The sequence below is a fragment of the Nicotiana tabacum genome, chromosome 2, assembly GCF_000715075.1.
Source record: "Nicotiana tabacum cultivar K326 chromosome 2, ASM71507v2, whole genome shotgun sequence".
Classification (NCBI taxonomy): Eukaryota; Viridiplantae; Streptophyta; class Magnoliopsida; order Solanales; family Solanaceae; genus Nicotiana; species Nicotiana tabacum.
The window spans coordinates 98,335,986-98,342,502 of record NC_134081.1 but is presented as its reverse complement, the minus strand read 5'-3'; the positions used below and the strand labels follow the sequence as shown (position 1 = coordinate 98,342,502).

Here is a 6,517-nt window from a genome sequence, read left to right as displayed (position 1 = left end):
TTTGCTTTCTCAATACTGATTGAACTCTTCTACTCTTATTCTCTCGCAGATGGCGAGAACGCGTACCGCTTCCTCAGCTGAGCAGCAGCCAGAGCCTCCAGTGACAGCTCCTACACGGGGCAGAGGTCGAGGCCGAGGCCGTGCCAGAGGCCGAGGCAGGGGCAGGGCTCAGCCTAGGGCCTGAGCAGCAGCCCCAACAGTGGAGCCTCAGATAGAGATTGACGAGGAGGTTCCATCCCAGACTGTTTCTGTCGGGCCAGCTCAGGTTCCGGAGGGGTTCATTGCTACCCTATTACTTCAGAATGCTTTGGTCCGTTTGGTGGGCCTTATGGAGAGTATGGCCCAGACTGGCGCATTTTCCATGGCACCAGTAGTCTCTCAGGCTGGAGGAGGAGCCCAGACTCCTACCACCCCTCGCTCCGGAGCAGATAGCTCCCCAGTATCGGGCTCCAGCAGCTCAGCCAATCGGATTAGTTCGGCCGGTTATTGCGGCATAGGTCGGAGATGGGCCAGCTATGTCTTCTGAGGCTTTATGGAGATTGGACAGGTTTATCAAGCTCTTTCCTGTTCACTTCAGTGGTGCTCCTTCAGAGGACCCCCAGGAGTGTCTAGACTCAAAACTTTAGGTACAGTTTATTGCAACAAAAAAAACGACAATTTTAGACGTTGGTGTCTCGCTGCCGATGGTAGAAGAAATAAATGAAGAAAGAAGAAAAAGAAAAGGAATAAAGAAACGTTAAAAGTGCATTACGGATTGTTTTTGAAGGATTTAATAGGCACAATTTTTGAAGAAATGACATCAGATAGCCACTCTAAAGGGCTGTTATTTAAAAATTAACCGGTGTATCCTGAATTTGAATTTTTCGGTTCAAAATTTCGAGACAAAAATGTTCAGAATTGTCCTGAAATTAAGATTATTAGTTTAAAATTTCGACTGGTTAATTTTTAAATAACATCCCTGAAAATAGTTATTTGTGCACTTACCCCACAATTTGAGCATATCCTAAGTGTTCATTGTTCAATAGGTCAAAAGCTTAATGTAAGTGAATAATTGAATAACTTTAAGAATTATCTATGTATTTCACCTTTAACTTTAAGTTTGGCTTCGTTCATGCTTTGGACCCTCAAAATATATCTGTGGTGACAGTTTTCTCAATAACGCCCCGGCCCAACACAAAAAATTAATATTTTGGTACTCTGAAAGTGATATTTTATAAATTAAAATGAAAATCGGTTCTCTCACAATTACTGGGTAAAGGGAAAGGAAGATTCCCTATGAGGGACAATGAAATATCATGAATACGCTATGGAATTCTTCACAGGTAGCTTAATTTTTCATAATTCCTTTTTTCCCATTTCTGAAACGTAATGTAGAAGTAGAACCTACGTGTTGCTATCCAGAATTCTCACCCTCGATATCGTGATAGCGCCTAACTATTCATTTGTTAGACAAGCCAACGTTATAATAGCTTTTTAGCCTTTTTCAATAAATCAAATTAACTGATACCAATTAAACTAAAATAACTGAAATAGAGTGTGAAAAGTCATAACAACCGTAATATCTAGATACAACCCCAGATCTGGTGTCACAAGTGTACGAGCGACTAGAATAGTACAGATATTGGTCTGAAAGAAAGTAAAACTGTCTGAAAAGAAATAAACAGCTAGAATAAGGTAGAAGGGGACTTTAGGGCTGCAAACGCCGAGCAGTTGTAACTCAAGTCTCCGTCCTATAGTCAATCCGAGCAATCTACTGATCGTCGCTGTGACCGACTCCAAAATCTGTACAAGAAGTGTAGAGTGTAGTATGAGTACAACCGACCTCATGTACTCTGTAAGTGTCGAGCCTAACCTCTGCGGAGTATAATAATAATAACAGGAAAGGAATACAAGAAAGTAAGACAGTTAACTTATGAAAATAAACTCAATCCTCGGAATCGGTAAAACTAGAAACACCAGTACTCAGAATCTCGTATGAAAGAATCGAAAGCTAATATAGTACAACAATGAATACAAAACACACAATCCGTTGCGGCGCACAACCCGATCTCACCGTACAAACACAATCGTCCCTTATTTCACCCGTTGCGGCGTGCAACCCGATTTCACCGTACAAACATAATCATCTCTTATTTCACCCGTTGCGGTGTGCAACCGATCCCATCATACAAACACAATCCTCCTTTATTTCACCATATCAATAACAATAATAACATGAAAAATCTGTTGCGGCGCGCAACCCGATCCCGCCATATAATCAGAATCAATATCATATTCCTCCCTTAATTCGCTATATCAAAATCACATATAAAATCTATTGCGGCGTGCAACCCGATCCATAAATAAAAATCAATAATTATAATCAACTCAGTAACTCAAATCACAAGAATCTCTACAATTAACAAATAAGAAAGCAAAACCATAAAGAAATCTCGTACCAAATCAAGAAATGCTACAATTAATACTGAGCAACTGTAATAACTCGATTTTTTTAATATACACTTATTAAGTGTGAGATTAGCGAATTAATTTAGTTTCTAACTATTTGGCCAAGTACTAAATTAGCGAAAGATAATTTATACAAGATAGTGTAGTATATTAAATAAGTAGCTAGTAGGCCTATGTCATATTATAAATTTTGGTTATCATTTGAAAAGATTTAGAAGTTAGCCAGGCCCATCATTTATCTTATTGGCCACGGGAGATTACTCTAGGTTATATTGATGGAAATTAAAGTCCCTAGTTATTAGAAAATAAAAAGGAGCAGACATTGGCTTGAAGAAGAGGGACAGCAACCAAGGATTCACGGTAGGTGCAATCCGTACCCAATTAGGAAGAAAGCAAAATATTCAGGTAATACCAAACGCTGATATGCCTTTTGTATTGGATCTTTTGGTTTATGGATATGATAATTATTTTCCCAGTGAATTAGACAATGATATTTGAGGTGTTAAAAGTTACTGCTATAAAATATATTTTTGGATGTAGCTTGCCACTTTTTATTTATTAGAAGACATCATTGACTAATAATTGTACTAATGATAGCAAATACCATTACGAAAAAATTGAGTTCACAAATAGGATATTGAGATATTGGATATGTCTTTACCTTTAAAATATGGTATTTAACTGGTAGAATATTAAGATACAACTCTAAGTTTGAAAGTTAAGGATATTGAGATTTGAACCCGACTAGAATTATTGATATCGTTAATTAATTTTTGGATAGATGGAGACTATTGGAGACCGTTTGGTTGGTTGGTTGGGCATTGTAAGATTGGAGAACTTTCCATTAGCGAGGTAAGTGAGACTTTAAGCTTTGATGCTTGCCTTTTCAAAATCCGTTTTAAAAGTATATTTTGTCTGTCTGGTCCATGTGTTGGGATGAGCGTACGCTTGGCAGAATCGGTGATCTTTGACCAGCCACAAATATATATTATTTTTTTAAAAAAAAGTTAAAATTATTTAATAAGTAATTTGTGGTGTAGTGTGATGTGACGTAACCTCGTGCTATGGCGTTGGGGCGTTAGAAATTATTCCTTTGTTGTCGTAATGTATTTGGGGCATTGTGTATGCCGCCGTGGTAGATTTGGGGCATTGTGTATGCTGTCGTGGACTCGTTGGAGTGTTTGGTTAATTTTCTGCAATGCCGTTTATGATGAGTCCTTAGTGTAGATTGTGCTAAGATATATAGTGTTGTTGATGAATAATTGTTTGGACATATAGAGTAATTATATGGTAAAAAATATTTTGTGCATATTATTTTTGTGCTCTTTGTGTATTTGTATTTTCTAATACTTGATCCAGAGATATTCAGAGTGGCGGGTCGAGGATCTTACTTAATTATATTTACGTATAACTCACTCCTTACCTACATGTCTATGCAGATACTATTGGTGAAGACAAAGGTAGTAGCTGACGATTTCGCTAAAGTTGATTCAATTATTGAGGTGAGCCGCCGCATTGTTCGTGGAGGCTGCCAAAAGAGTCTTTATTATTTATTCATAAGATGTCTTTTGCAATTTTTTTAGATGCTCCATGGTCTAGTGTGAGATTTGGGCTAGCGTTTCAATATAATATTTCGAGATATTAATTGTTCTAATTAATTACCAGATTATTTGGATACTCATTTAATTAATCAGATGCTGCAAATTAGTGGTTAAGGTAAGAAAGTATGGTTTTTCGGGCGGGTGGTATTAGTTAAGTGTCAGTCACGTCTAGGGAGTAGCTTGGGACGTGACATCAAGAAGACAAGCCTAATATGTGATAGTTAAAGTGTTCAAGTAAGACAATTAAAACAAGTAGCAATTAATCGTGGAAGCATGGAAGAAAGTAGCATTTTAATACGAGAATAATAAATGACAAGTAGCAAGTTAAGGCATAGGAGACAATTAAAGCCTGTGACAAATATCACATAGAATAAAATAATTAATGGAATGCGGGAAAGCATGGAAACAAATACTTTGACGGCGTATATACACTCGTCACCTCGCATATACGCCGCTACACATGTAATTCACATAACACATAGCTCAAAAGTTTATATTTTCTCAAATCAAGGTTAGACCCAACACTTACCTCGCTCCGCAAGTAAATCAAAGCTCTATCAGTGCCTTACCTCTAAAATTCGTTTCCAAACCAATCGAAACTAACCAAAATCGACTCAATAACATCAAATAATGCTAGGAAAATCAATTACAATATATAAAGTTAAGATCTTTACACTTTTCCCAAAAAGTCAATCCCGGGTCCGCTTGGTCAATACTCGAGATTCAGACCAAAATTTAATTACCCATTCACCCCCAAGACCGATTATGTAATTATTTTCGAAATTCGACTTCAATTTGATGTCTAAATCTCAATTTTACAAAAAATCCACAAATTCTTTCCAAATCTCCAATTTTTTACCATGAAAGAACATGGATTAAGGTTAGAAATTAATGCGTGATGATGGAAAAGAAAGAAAACAAGTTGAAGTACACTAACCTATGAAAAGGTGATAAAATTTCTCTCCCAAATCGCCTGTAAGCCGAGCTCTAATAAAAAGATGGTGAAAAATGGGTGAAATCCCAATTTTTGGAAGTTTAAATGACTGGGCGCCAGGCCTTCTTCGCGTTCGCGAAGGGCCTGTCACGTTCGCGAAGCACAACAGCCAAATGGCCTACGCGTTCGCGAAGGCTTGTCCCCCAGGCCTTCGCGTTCGCGAGCCAGGGCTTGTGTTCGCGTAGAGCAAGCCACTAACCCCCCTTTCTAGGTCCCTCAACACTACGCGTTCGCGAAGGGAACCCCCCCCCCCCCCCAAAAGCTTCACGTTCGCATATCAGCCATTGCGTTCGCGATGAAGAAAAGCCTCCCTAGCCAAGATTACTCTTCGCGATCGCGAAGAAGAGTACACCAGATAACAACAGACTTCAAAAACCAAAATATTTCCTAAGTTCAAATGGTCTGTAGCCTATCCGAAACTCACCCGAGCCCTCGGGACTCCAAACCAAACAGGCGCACAAGTCCAAAAATATCATACAAACTTGCTCGTGCAATCAAAATACCAAAATAACACCTAGAATTATGGATCGGACACCAAAACGAATAAGATTTTCAAAGAAATTTAAGAACTTTCAATTTTCTACCAGACGTCCGAATCACGTCAAATCAACTCCGTTTTGTACCAAATTTTGTAGACAAGTCATAAATACTGAAATGAACCTATACAAAGTCCTGAAACTGAAATTTGAATCCGATAGCAATAAAGTCAACTCACGGTTAAACTTAGAAATTCTTTAAACCTTTAAACTTCTAATTTTTAACAAATTACGTTGGATCAAGCTAGGGACTTCCGAATTCATTTTCGGGCATACGCCCAAGTCCCAAATCACGATACAGACCCATCGGAACCGTCAAAATAATGTAAACCTTTAAACTTTTAATTTTCAACAAATTACGTTAGATCAAGCTAGGGGCTTCCGAATTTGTTTTCGGGCATACGCCCAGGTCCCAAATTATGATATAGACCCACCAGAACCGTCAAAATAGTAATTCGGGTCCGTTTACACAAAATATTGATTGCAGTCAACTCATATGAGTTTTTAAGGCATGATTTTATATTTTCATCAATTTCTTCATAAAAACCTTCCGGGAAAAAGGACACGGACTGCGCATGCAACCCGAAGAAGGCTAAACGGAGCTATTCGAGGTCTCAGAACATAGAAATAAAGGGTAAAACTATAAATGACCTTTCGGGTCATCACATTATCCACCTTTAAAACAAACGTTCGTGCTCGAACGAACATAGAAAGGTACCTAGACTAGTGAAAAGGTGTGGATATCTACTTTGTATGTCCGACTCGGACTCCAAAGTGGCTGCCTCGACCGGCTAACCTCTCCACTGCACTCGAACTAAAGGGTAACTCTTTGACCTCAACTATCGGACCTAACAGGCTAAAATAGCCACCGGCTTCCCCTTATAAGTCAAATCCTTGTCCAACTGGACTGAACTGAAATCTAACACACAGGACGGATC

The 6,517-nt window shown here is 38.6% G+C and overlaps 1 long non-coding RNA gene across 1 annotated transcript; it reads left to right on the top strand.

Annotated features, from left to right (window-relative positions):
- Positions 1-2,728: 2,728 nt before the first annotated feature.
- On the top strand, positions 2,729-4,054 carry LOC142168680 (uncharacterized). The gene is made up of 3 exons (XR_012698527.1): positions 2,729-2,853; positions 3,230-3,300; positions 3,888-4,054. It is a non-coding gene; the product is annotated as an uncharacterized LOC142168680 (long non-coding RNA).
- Positions 4,055-6,517: the final 2,463 nt, after the last annotated feature.